Source organism: Callithrix jacchus, chromosome 4 (genome assembly GCF_049354715.1).
Source record: "Callithrix jacchus isolate 240 chromosome 4, calJac240_pri, whole genome shotgun sequence".
NCBI classification, from domain to species: Eukaryota; Metazoa; Chordata; class Mammalia; order Primates; family Cebidae; genus Callithrix; species Callithrix jacchus.
Genome location: NC_133505.1, coordinates 40,463,049 through 40,476,753, shown reverse-complemented (window position 1 = coordinate 40,476,753; position 13,705 = coordinate 40,463,049). Strand labels below are relative to the sequence as shown.

Here is a 13,705-nt window from a genome sequence, read left to right as displayed (position 1 = left end):
TCGCTCTCCTAATTGCCACCCCGCCCCCATGCCGGCTGCACCTGAGGGCTGACGGTTCATCTGGAATTCATTTCCCTCCATTCCCCTGCCACCCACTGCCCACCCACGCCCCTCCCCAAGTGCCATCGGGGTGGTGGGGGAAAGGTGTCTGCAGGAGCTGCCCAGAGCACTAGGGCCAGAACCATGCTGAGAGGTTCCAGAGGCCTGAGAGGGGCAGGGCCAAAGGCTCAGAAGGAGCTGGCAGGCCTGGGGGGGTGCAATGTGGGGGGCAGATGTGACCTAGAGCCAGCCGGGACCAGAGGACCCTCCGCCAAAGGGTGGCTTACACAGGAGCCACACCCCATGCCATTGCCCCTGGATCTCCCCATGTTCCCTCGAAGTGTGTCACTGGAGGTCACCTCCCCCAGCCTGCCCTGGGTGCCTCTGCCCTACTCTAAAGCTTCTCCTTGCTCAGCCCCCAATCTCTGTCCCACCCTGCCCACCAGTGTCTGCACCCTCCTTGTTCTTACCTCCCAGTCCCCGTCCCCTGTGACACTTTTCCCACCTTTGGGTCCCTCTGAGGCATGTCTACCAACAGAAGCACTAGCGGCTCAGACCAACTCCACTTTGCTAAGGTCTTGGGTGGGGGTGCCAGGCACAGGGCCAGGCTAGGCCCTGCCCAACAGCCCAGGAATGCAGGGAAGAGAGGCAGTCACAGTATGACTGAGAAAGGGCTCAATATGCTCCTGTGCCCCATACATCATCCTTCCCACTTACAGGTGAGGAAACCAAGGCCGGCAAAGCTAAAGGCCTCACCTGCAGTGATGCAGCCAGTGAGTGCCTGAGCCAGAATGGACTCTAGGCCTTTCTCATGACTCTGGGAAGGACACAGCTGCAGGGCCTGGGATGCTCTGGAGGGAGCCAGGCCTGGACTCCACCCTTGTCTGAGCTATGTGGCCATGGAAGTGTCTGCTAACACCTCCGAGCATCGGTTTCTCTCTTGCGCTCTTGTTTGTTTGTTTTTTAGGACAGTCTTGCTCTGTCACCAGGCTGGAGTGCAGTGGCGAGATCTTGACTCATTGCAACCTCCAACTCCTGAGTTCAAGCGAGTCTCCTGCCTCAGCCTCCCGAGTAGCTGGGACTACAGGCATGCACCACCACGCTTTTGCTCTGTTACCCAGGCTAGAGTGCAGTGGCCTGGTCGAGGCTCACTGCAGCCTCCACCTCCTCTGCTCAAGTGATCCTCTCACCTCAGTCTCCTGAGTAGCTGGGACTACAGGTACACACCACCATGCCTGGTTAATATTTTGTAATTTTTGTAGAGACAAGGTGTCACTACGCTGCCCAGGCTGGTCTCAAACTCCTGGGCTCAAGCAATCCTCCTGCCTTGGCCTCCCACAGTACTGAAATTACAGGCATGTGCCACTGTACCCAGCCCCCTCAGTTTCTTCATCTGTAAAATGGGGACAAACACACCTTACCTCAGAGAGATATAATGAGAGCATCTGTCGCCTGATAGGTATTGAGAAAGCAGTAGCTCTATCATTGTTATTACTAAAGTTATTGTTGCCAGTCTAATGACAGTCCCAAATCCAGGGATGGTTTTTAGGGAATGAATCTGCCATACAAGCAGCCCCTCTGATGGCCCCTGGGCCCCAGAATGAAAGCTATTAGCCAAGGCTCAGAATCCTGCGACTTGGTTGGGGGCACAGAAATGTGATACCCAGGATCTGAGGCACAAGGCCCAGAGGGCAGCTGTGAAATCTGACAGCTGCACGTGAGGACGGCCTGGGGAGATTAAGATTGGTGCATCAATATCGCTGGACATCAGTGAGAGGCCCGGACATCAGCGAGAGGCCTGGACATCAGGAAGAGGCCTGGACATCAGCAAGAGGCCCGGACATCAGTGAGAGGCCCGGACATCAGGAAGAGGCCTGGACATCAGCGAGAGGCCCGGACATCAGTGAGAGGCTGGTGGGTAGCCTGCTGCAATGCCAGATAAGAGAACTTGCCTCCAAATTCCCAGGCCCAGGGTGGGGGGCCCCAGAGGCCTGGGGGGTTGTCTGGAGACAGAGATGGCAGCTTGGAGCCAGGGCACAGACACAGGTTGGGAAGCTGGTCCGGTCCTGGGATGCCCAATGCTGGCAGCCCCCATGTGTGGAAAGTTCTGCCTTGGGCAGGAGAAGCCCCTGCCCAGGTTACAAGCAGGTCTCAGAGGGTTTGTCATAGTGTGGACCAGAGAGCCGCCTATGTCTCCTGGAGGGTGCCAGTGTCCCCTGGAGATTTTAAGGCTCTGTGTTCAGAAACCATGGTCATTGAACAGATATGGGATGATCACATATGGGAGGGTGGGAGCCGGGTCACTAATCTGCAGTATTGGCTGGCTTAGGCTTTTACGTGCAGAGAAATACACCACTATCTTGTGTAAGCTCCTGCTAATTTGGGTCTGTGCCATGTGACATCAATCCTATGTCCTAACTCCCAGAACCAGCTGTGACTCCATCCCTCCACTACTGGTTGGGAAGAGCAGTCATGGTCTCTACAGCAGACTCTTTATTTACATATAATTTTGTATTATGATTCACTTTTTTGAGTAGGTAATACACGTATATAGTACAACATTTACAAGGTGGACAAGTTTGTAATTAAGACTACTTTGACTGGAATGCAGGCTATTATTGACAGAGGCTGAAGCAGGGTAGACATTTATTCCTCTCTCACATGAAAATCTGGAGTAAGCAATCCAGACCGCCCACCCCCACTCCCCTCCCCCAAGTGCCAATATGGCAGTTTAGTGACTCATGAAGAGTTTAAGGACTCAGGGACTTTTCAGCTCACTGTTTCACTATACCTGGGTGTGTCCCCTTCTTTATGGTCCAAGACCGCAGCCACGACAGCTCTGTTCCAAGCAATGGCACGGAGGGAAGATGAAGAAGGGCCAAGAGCACACCGGGTGTCTTTTAAGGAATGTGTTCAGAAGCTGCCGCTTGGTGCATCTATTTACACTCCGCAGACCAGAACTTAATCACAGAAGCACGCCAAGCCGCCTAGAAGACGGGGAAATGTGGTTTTTACCTGAGCAGCTACCTTACAAAAGATGGACCATGGATAGTTCCTTGGCAGAGATTCTCCAGGAAGGGGCCAAGGGACGCTCTCTGAAGCAATGATAATGTTTTATATCTTGATAAAGTTTAGGCAAGGTGTGGTGGCTCATGCCTGTAATCCCAGCACTTTGGGAAGCTAAGGCAGGCGGATCACTTGAGGTGAGTCCAAGACCAGCCTGGCCAACATGGTGAAACCCCATCTCTACTAAAAATATAAAAATACAGGCAGGCACCTGTAATCCCAGCTACTCTGGAGGCTGAAGCAGGAGAATCGCTTGAACCCGGGAGGCAGAGGTTGCAGTGAGCTGAGATTGATCCATTTGAGATTGGTACATTCTGCTTCATGCAAATATCATCTCTAAACATCTCTAAACAAATACAAAAAAGGAACTGGAAACAAACGTTGAGCTCTAGTTGACAGTGCACATGCTGAATGTTTAGGGGTTAAGTGCACGAATGTCTGCAACTTACTTTGAAGTGCTTCGAAAAATAAGATGAATGGGTGGACGGAGATATGTAGAATAAAGAATCTCGTGAACTGTTCATTGTAGAATTGTGATGGACAGATGAATGTGTTCTCTGTTCAACTCTTTCAACTTTTCCATTATGTTCAGAAATCTTCATAATAAAATGTTTGTGGAAGAGGTGTCCCCTGCTTCCATCCCATCCTCTAGACACCCAAATCCTCCTACCAGTTTTTCATGTGTCCCACTGGCAACAGTCTAGTTGGCAAAGGACACACAACAGTCTTTGTCATACCCAAACGCCAGACTGTTCCATGCTCTGTTTGTTCCTTGATTAAGAGAAACCCCTCACTTGGGCCAGGCATGGTGGCTCACACCTCTAATCCCAGCACTTTGGGAGGCCAAGGCAGGTGGATCAACTGAGGTCAAGAGTTCGAGACCAGCCTGATGAACATGATGAAACCCTGTCTTTACCAAAAATACAAAGAACTAGCTGGGTGTGGTGGTGCACGCCTGTAATCCCAGCTACTTGGGAGGCCAAGGCAGGAGAATCGCTCAAAGCCAGGAGGCGGAGGTTGCAGTGAGCCAAGATAGCGTCATTGCACTCCAGCCTGAGCAACAAGAATGAAACTCCATCAGAAAAGAGGGAAGGGGGAGGGGGAGGGGCTCTCAATTGAGATGTTGCCCCCTGAACTGCTCCAGGTAATCAAAGCAGGCAGCCTCTCTGTAGACCTCCCAGCTGCCCATCAGCCCCAGACCCTCACCCTCCTGCTCATTGAGTCCCACGGAATCGAATTGCTCATCCTCCACAACCCTCCCCCACCCACAACCCCCCCCCCCGCCCCCACAACCCCTTCTTTTAAGCACTTTCCTGCCACCTCAGGGCCTTAAGAAACCCGGCTGGTTCCTTCCCAGTAAAGCTGCTAACCCCATCTCCTGTTAACCCCTCACCTGCCCCTGCTTCAGGATAAACGGTGGAGGAATCCTCCTGCATCCCCTGGGCTCTGGGTCCTCTTGGTTTCTTCCTGGTCTTGGTGTCTGGGCTTCCTCGCCACCCCTTCTAGTCCGGCCTCCTGGTGACCCACTCCAGAGGAGGGAGCTGTGGACTCAGACTGGGTCCTGGAGCAGGTGTTCAGGGAGGGGATGATTTTTCCTCCATAGAGTTTGCAGAGAAGCTTTGCTCCATCCTCTGGTTGCTGAGGGCACCACTCCGAAGCTCAGTCCCTCTGCCTCCTCCTCCCTTCCGTGCCCTCCTCCTGCAGCACCTTCCTCTCTGGAGGTTGCAGCTTCCCTACCCCTCACAGCCTCACAGCTCCATCCTTTGGGGTTCAGCCCAGGCACCGCCTTCTCCAAGAAGCCCTACCTGGCCCTGCCTCCATGGGCTCCATCCCCACACCTAGCCCCCGGCTTGTTGCAGCTTGGTTGGGCCCTGTAACTGTGAGCTCCCGCACAAAGGAAGGAAGGATTCTTCCTGCTCCTGCGGGGCCGTCTTTCCTAATTAGACACTGAGTTCATGGATAGCTATTCAGCCAATAACCCAGTTTACATCCTGCTGGTAAACCGTTATGTCTCCATGCTTCCTTTCAAAAGAGGACACAGCTGTCACAAGCCAGAATCTAAAGCCCATGGGTGGGACAAGTGGCCAGAGTTGTTTCTAAGTGCCATATGTGAGGTGAGGGGGCAAATCCAGGGACATACAACCTATAGATGTGACTGGCCTTATCTCCCTTATCACGAGGAGAGGGGAGATGCAGGGGAGTCGACTCAGCACTGAGGTTCTGGGGCTGTTTGTTTCCGCAGCATAACACAGCCTATCCTGACATCCTTGGTCAGATAGGATGACAGTCACTGTCTCGGAGGCCCAGGCACAGAGACATAGGGAAGCACATCCAACTTTGCAGCACTCACCAATCAGTCATCAACAAGTATTTATCAAGCACATACTACATCAGGCATGTTCTAGGCACTGATAATACAATGATGAACAAGGTCAAAAGTCCCTGTCCTCAGGCAGCTTATAGTCTCCTGGGGGAGAGACAGACAGCAAGCACAAAAGCAACAGACGCAGAGAATGTTTTCATACCACTTAAGAAGAAAATGTAGTCAGGGCTGGCGGCCTGGAGAGTGTGTGCCATTTTAGACGGGGCAGTCAGGGGAGGCCTCTCTGAGAAGGTGGCATTTGTGCAGAAACTAGAAGGAAGTAAAAGGGTGAGCCACATGGGTTTCTGGGGAAAATGGTTCAGGCAGCAGCAACAGCAAGTGCAAAGGCCCCAAGGTGCGTATCTATTTGTATCCTGAATGCTGAGGCTGGAACCACAACCTGAGGGTCTCTCTCTCTTAATCTCCAGCAGCTAGAAAGAAGGACTATGTTGAACCAGCTGCAAGGGAAACAAGGCGCCAGGCTGCCCTGGGGCCTCCTCCCTTTGAGTCCCAGAAACCTGCAGCCCCAGAGCTCCTATGCCAGTCCTGGCCATGCCCCCGGCTAACTGGTAGCTATGCTGCCGCTGCCTGCCAGGAATCCATAGCACCACCTTATTTGTAGGCCAAGTCCCCTGATGTGATGTGGGAGGGAGGAGGGGACTCTGAAGGTAGGTGCTCCACCCCCAAGCCCCAGGAGCTGCTGGTTAATGAGGTCTCCGTAGAAAGCTGGGAGCATGGCCAAAGGCACTGCAGAGGGCTGCAGGAGGGGAAGCCCCAGGGACTTCTAAAATGATGTCCCCAGGAGGGGAGGCCAGCCATCTGAGAAAGACCTTTTGCAAGCAGGCCACCAGGGCCAGGTTAACCACAAGGCCACGGAGCCAGGCTGCCCGTGTTGAATCCTGGCTCTGTCACCCACTAACTGCCCACCATGAGCAAATGAGTTTCCCTGTAGGTGGTAAGATGGTGATGACAAGAACAGGTTAGTGTGAGGATTAAATGAGGTACGTTCTGCAAGGTGCTTAGCCTATGACAAGGGCTATAAAAGTGTTTTTTAAATGAAAAGGAAAGTGCTTAATAAAGTGTATTTTAAAATCATTCTTTCCCATGAAATTGTATTTAAAATGTTCAGCAGGAAAAAGTGTTTGCCCCCTTTAAGGATAATCTGCAAGAAACTGCTTCTGTCAGCACAAAATCAGTGACTGGGAAATAAAGCAGGAGTCACCAGAGGTTTCATTAGTTCCTTTTAGCACTTAAAGCCCATCCCCAAGTCTGTGCAAATAGGAAGAGAGACCAGCCTGGGACAGCCCAGCCCTCTGGTTTGGGGCACCAGCTGCTTGTCTATTCCAGCTTTCTAGACAGACATCACCTTTCTCTTCTCATCTCTTTGTTGGTAAGGCGCACTTTCAGTTTGTCCTTAAAAGGGACAAAAGTGTGCCTGGCACAGAGGGCCTCATGGGTCTGACCCTCTCTGGTTCTGTGTCCACATTGGTGAGATCAGTCTTCCCTTGAGGGCAAAACAAATGCCACTATTATTTATTGAGCACCTAATAGGTGCCCTGTAATGTACATTCTTCCCTCCTCACATGTGTTCTTCATGCTGAGACCACACTCCCATTGCACAACTAGGAAAACTGAAGCTCAGGGAGGTTACGTGACTGCTCTGAGCAACTCCTGGCTCAGAGATCTCCTCCAACTGAGCAGGCTTTCCTCAGGAGGGGCGCAGGGGTAGGACTGTGGCTGGGGACCTCGTTGCCCCCTTGCCTCCTTAGCTCCTCAGATCTCTCTACCTGTCTTCTCCTCCCTCGTGCCTTGTGCCTGAGTTTCCCCTGAAGTGCTGCGGTTAGACAGCGAACTCCCTACAGCAGTCACAGGAATATCTACTCAGTGCCGGAGTGCAGTGGGGTTTAGAAGATGAGCCAAGATGCTGGGAGAAATTAGGGCAACTTCATAGATGAAGGGGTGTGCCGTGTTCCTGGACTGGAAGACTGAGTATTGGTAGGATGTCAGTTCTCCCCAAAATGATCTGTAGTTTCAACAAAATCCCAGTCGCAATGCCAGCAGATTTCTGTGGAAATTGACAAGTCTATTTATTCTAAGAAGCATGTAAAAATGAAAAGAACCTAAAATAGCCCAGACAATCAGGAAGAACAAAGACGAACGACTTAAATTACCTGATTTTAAAACTTTCTATAAAGCTACAGCAATTAAGACACTGTGATATTGGGTTAAGGGTAGACAAACAGACCAATAAGAGAGGTTATAGAAAATCCAAAAATAGACGCATATATGTGAGTCAATTGATTTCCAACAAAGATACCACCACAACTTTTCCATCCATGTTGCTGGGTCAGCTGGATCAATTGGATCATAGAGAAAAAAATGAGGCTTGAGGCCACCTCATAGCATAAATAAAAATTCTAAGTAGAGCATAGATCTAAATATGAATGCTAAAACAATAAGACATCTAGACAAGACATCTACCCCCAAGGTAGGCAAATATTTTTGAAACACAGAATATACTAACTACAGAGGCAACAATTGATAAATTGGGGTTCATTGAAATGTAAAACATCCATACATCAAAAGATACCATGAAGAGAGCAAAAATACAAGCCACAGAGTGGGAGAAGATACCTACCCACACATGCATCTGACAAAAACTCAGATCCGGAATATATAAAGAGTTCCTACAGATCAAAAAGAAAAAGACAATTCACTCAAAAATGGCCAAAAGACTTGAAGAGGCACATCATAAAGGAAGGTATCCAAATTTTCAACAAGCTATGAAAAAGTGCTCAACATCTTTGGTCACCAATGATGGAAAATGCAAATAACGGCCAAAATACAAGACCACAATACAGCCACTAGAATGACTAAAAAGAGAAAGACTGACAACATCAAGTACTGGTGATGATGTAGAGCAAGTAGAACTCTTATACACTGCTAGGGGAATATAAATTTATACAACCCCTTGGGAAAGTAACTCACCTTTGTCTAGTAAACCTAAGCATACGTCAAATATATGGCTCAGCAATTCCATTCTGAAACATTACTCAAGAGAAATTAAAACATACGTTTACAAAAAGACATATGCAAGAATGTTCACAGCAACTTTACTAAAATAGGCCCAAACTGGAAAGAACCTAAATCTGTATGAAAGGGAGATGAAATAATCATACAGTGGAATACTATGGGCAATAAAAATAAGGAAACTACTCATATATGCAATGACATGGATGCATCTCACAAATATTATATAATCCAGACACAAAATCATACATGTTTAACTCTTAGGGAGGTTAGGGTTTTGCTTTTGTTTTTGAGATGGTCTCACTCTGCTGACCAGGCAAAAGTGCAGTGGTGCCATCCTAGCTCGCACGGCATCCTATACCTCCCAGGCTCAAGGGATCCTCCTGCCTCAGCCTCCTGAATAGCTGGGACTACAGGTGTGTTACATCCAGGTTCTTGGCATTTTGAACAAATAATTGAACAAAATGCACAAAGCAAGGAAAGAATGAAGCAAGAACAGCAGAAATTTACTGAAACAAAAGTACACTCCACACAGCAGGACTGGGCTTGAGCGGGCGGCTCCAGAATGCTGGTTACAGAATTTTATGGGGTTTAAATACCCTCTAGAGGTTTCTCATTGGTTACTTGGTGTATACCCTATGTAAATAAAGTAGTGGCCTGCAACCTGTCTGATTGATTGTGGAAAGCGACCAATCAGAGGCTGAAGTAAAGTTACAAAGTAACACTCCTAGGCATATGAAGACTAGGCCCAGGCCACTCTGAATGGGTGTGGGAGGGGACCAACCAGAAGTACTTTCAATTTCTCATCTGCCACGTAGAAAAGGAGGAGGGGTTGCAAAGGGAGTAGCCTCTGGTCCTTTTGTTGGGTGTGGAAAGTTGGAGTTTTCCTTTTGATTTGGTTCTAGGATGTCAGAATAAGCTGGCCTTCGGTTCCCCAGCTCTAGATCCTATTCTCCTGCCTCAGGTGCATGCCATGATCCCCCACTAATTTTTTATTTTTTTTGTAGAGATGAGGTCTCACTATGTTGCCCAGGCTGGTTTCAAACTCCTGGGCTCAAACAATTCTCCTAACTCAGCCTCCCAGAATGCTAGGGTTACAGGTGTGAGCCACCTCACCCAACCAGGGAGGTTAATTATTGACTAGGAGGGAACACGAGGAAACTTTCTGAAATTCTGGAAATGTTCTATACCGTGATTTGAATAATGGTTATGTGGGTGTATACATGTGTAAAAATTCATGAGGTGGTAGACTTGATATTTGTGCACTTTATGTAATATAACTTCTTTTTTTTTTTTGAGATGGTGTCTTGCTCTCTCTTCCCAGGCTGGAGTGCAGTGGTTCAATCACGACTCACTGCAGCCTTGACTTCCTGACTTCAGCCTCTCAAGTAGCTGGGGCTGTACGCCATCATGCCACTAATGTCTATATCTTTTGTAGAGATGGGGTTTTGCCATGTTGCTCAGGGCTGGTCTCAGACTCCTGAGCCGAATCGATCTGACTGGCTCGGCCTCCCACAGTGCTGGCATTACAGGTGTGAACCACTGTGCCCGGTCAATATGCTATGATTTGATTTTTTAAAATAATAATTAACAAGAAAGGAGAGAAACTATAGATGCTAAGGCTCCAGGGGCTCAGGTTCTCTTCTCCAAAGCTCAGGGAAGCCCAGGCAAACCTGAGAGCTGAGCAGGGTATGTGCCTCTCATCAGTCCTCAGCCCTGTTCCACCCACCCTCCATTCACAAGAAATGGCGAACAGCTCTGAAATCGGAGAAAGACTAGTAAGTGTTCTATCTGGTGCATAGTGCTGGGCTATCTGATTCTAAGGGGCTTCTGCTTTTCATTGCCTCTAAGCTCGTTTACAACTTGGTAAGTTGCACAAAACTGAGGGTAAAGCAAAAGGTTCTTGTCCATAGAAACGCTCCTGAAGTTTGTCTGAAGGACGTGCCGTTGGCTATTGGCTTGTAGATACAGCCCATTCTTCATCTGCATGCACCTTCACTTCCTGGCAGACTGTAATGCATCTGCTCTTTGGACTCTCCTTTGAACTGGTTGTAACACCTTCCTGGTTCCCTCATTACACTGTAAGCTAAAGTCTTTGACATGTATTAGTTTTGTACTTGCATGAAAGTCATGATCTCTTTAACATTTTCTTACCCCAATTCCCTTTCTACCTCCTTCTCTAGATATTTCAATGTCTATTTCACACAGGGTCAGCAATTCTGCAGCTCCCCCACTGGGGACTACTCAGAGAAGCTGAGTTCCCTCTGCCTTGGGGGAAACAAGTTTTGTTTTGTTTTTGTTTTGTGAGATGCAGTCTAGCTCTGTCGCCCAGGCTGCAGTGTAGCGGTGCGATCTTGGCTCACTGCAACCTCTGCCTCCCTGGTTCAAGCAATTCTCCTGTCTCAGCCTCCTGAGTAGCTGGGATTACAGGCACATGCCACCACGCCCAGGTAATTTTTTGTATTTTTAGTAGAGACGGGGTTTCACTGTGTTAGCCAGGATGGTCTCAATCTCCTGACCTTGTGATCCGTTCACCTCAGCCTCCCAAAGTGCTGGGATTACAGGTGTGAGCAACCGCGCCCAGCCACAAGTTTTGCATTTTTTTGGTTATTTTTTTGAGATGGAGTTTCGCTCTTGTTACCCAGGCTGGAGTGCAATGGCGCGATCTCGGGTCACCGCAACCTCCACCTCCTGGGTTCAGGCAATTTTCCTGCCTCAGCCTCCTGAGTAGCTGGGATTACAGGCACGTGCCACCATACCCAGCTAATTTTTTGTATTTTTAGTAGAGATGGGGTTTCACCATGTTGACCAGGATGGTCTCGATATATTGACCTTGTGATCCACCCACCTTGGCCTCCCAAAGTGCTGGGATTACAGCCTTGAGCCACTGCGCCCGGCCAAGTTTTGCATATTTACAGACACTGACAACCTCTCCCACACACCCTTTCTAACAGAGGAGTCCCTAGATTGTGATCTTGGTGAAGCCCAAACACTTATGGGTCCTGATAAATATGTGTTGAAGTATTTCTGCCTGTCCAGATATCTTTGTCCCTCTAAACTGCCTGGTCCCAAGGTGGGCCACAGAGGGAAGGAAGGGGAGGAGCTTTGAGAGGAGGCCGAGAGGGAAGGTGACTCACCCAGCCCTTGGTTCAAAGAGCTAGGTATGCAGAGACAGAGGAAGTGGGACTGACCCCCTTGTTGAGGCAGAGCCTGACAAGGCTTAGGGAGGCCCTGAGACCCAAGCACCTTTCTGAATCTTCAAAGGCAGCTTTTTTCAAGGAGGGACACTGGGCCATTGCTGTGCCAGGCTGAGCACACAAAATCAATGGTGGCTGCTAATGAAGGGTCTACTGCCACCAGGGGTGCTGGCCTGGGGTGCTGGGCTACCACCAGGGTGCTATCCTGTGCACTCTGGGTCTCTCCAGCTCCAGAAACTGCTTCCTCCAAAACCCAGGCTAAGTCCATCATCCCTCCTCCCACCCCCACTTATCCCAGCCCTACGTGCCCATAAAGGGCCTCTCTGGAGACCAGAGCAAAAGCCAGAGGCTTCAGAGGCAGTGAGAGGGCTTAAGGGCAGAACTGAGGGAGCACAGGGGGCCGAAGGGGTGACATGCAGGAGGCAGGGAGGCAGAGGCAGACAGCAGCTGTGGATGGGAACAGGAGGTCGCAGCCCTGCCCCCCATACATGTTCTGCTTCCCAAACCCTAGAACTCAGAAGGAAACCCCTGGAGACTTTTGCCTGCTTTGTCCTTTTGGCCCAACAGTAATTGGAAGGAGAAGCTGCAGGAGGCCAGGACCTCCTGGGCTGAGGCTGCTCTCAGAGGATAGAGGGAAAAGGAGAGACCAAGGCTGGGGACAGGGCCTGTCCCCCTCCCCTAAAACTACCAAGTAAGGGTCATTCAGCTGGACACAGTAGCTCAGGCCTCAGCATTTTGGGAGGCCAAGGCAGGAGGATCACTTGAGCCCAGGAGTTCAAGACCAGTCTAGGCAACATGGTAAAACCCCTACAAAAAAAAACCTCTACAAAAAAAAAATGCACACCAAAATTAGCCAGGCATGGTGGCACACACTTGTAGTCCCAGCTACTCTGGAAGCTGAGGAGGCAGAATCACTTGAGCCCAGGAGTTTAAGACTGCAGTGAGCTGTGATCCCACCACTGCACTCCAGCCTAAGCAACACTCTGTCTCAAAAAAATAAATAAAAGAGCTGACACTGATGAAGACACAGCTAGTCAGTGACGGAGACAGGATTCAGACTCAAGTAGCCAGCCGGGCCTAGTTTCTGATTTCTGTCATTTGAGAATGTGGGGACCCCTATCATCACTGAACTTTCCACAGGTGTTTACGCAGGACCCACAGGTGTTTGGCCTTCACCAAGATCACAGTCTAGAGACTCCTCTGCTAGTAAGGGTGTGGGGGAGAGGGGAGAGGTTTCTCGCATCGTCTTTGTCTGGTATTTTGTCTATAAACATGCAAAACTTGTTTCCCCCAAGCAACCTAGGGAGGGTTGAAACTCTTTCTCTGCTGTCTCAAGCATGGCTCTTGCTCAGCCTCAGCCTCACCCTAATCCTGAGGGAGGTATTCGTATTGCTTTTAGAGAGGACAAAATGAGGACCTTGCTCAAGGTCTCACGGCAAGGAGGAGGCAGACCCGAGATTTGAAACCCGGGCACAATGGAGGCCTTTCAAATCCCAGGGCCACGCAATAACCACATCTCGCCGGGCAGGAGGGAGGTGGTTTGAGATCAAAGGTGGGGGGCAGTTCAGTCAACACATCAAGCCCCCTCCCCCTCAACTGGTTTGCACACTTGTCTAGGGAGGGGTTAAGAAGAGTTTACAAGCTCTTGGAAGAGGCTGCGTGTTGGGAAGAGACAAGCTAACTAATCCTCCGGGTGTGGACGAGGGCCACGACCACGGGATGGGGAGAGCCGGAGGGGTCCGGGAGCTGAGGGGCCTTTCTGCAGCGTCTGGGAGCCAAGTGGGGCGGGGCGGCTTCCGCGGTCTCCATGGCGACGCGAGGGCCGCTGGGAGAGGCCTCTGCGGATCGATCTTACTCCAATCACACTCAATCCCGAGTCAAAATGGATTTTTTAAGGCGTCTATTAGCTGCTTTGAAAATGCAAATTGAGTTCAGAAGAGACATCAGCCACCATAAGAAAACAATGTGACGTCGGAGACCTTGGTGGGGGCGGAGAACACCCCAGCGCAAG

General features: G+C 50.0%; 1 long non-coding RNA gene across 16 annotated transcripts in view; it reads left to right on the top strand.

Annotated features, from left to right (window-relative positions):
* LOC128931277 (uncharacterized) overlaps positions 1 to 13,705 on the top strand; it is a 189,570-nt gene that overhangs the window by 128,751 nt on the left and 47,114 nt on the right. For 7 of the 16 annotated variants that reach the window (XR_013534081.1, XR_013534084.1, XR_013534083.1 and 4 more), the window contains exon 5: positions 1 to 13,705. This exon is cut by the window's left edge and continues 23,850 nt beyond it. The exons of 7 other annotated variants lie outside the window; for them this stretch is intronic. This is a non-coding gene — a long non-coding RNA (uncharacterized LOC128931277). 2 more of the 16 variants (XR_013534078.1, XR_013534080.1) reach the window with 2 other exon arrangements.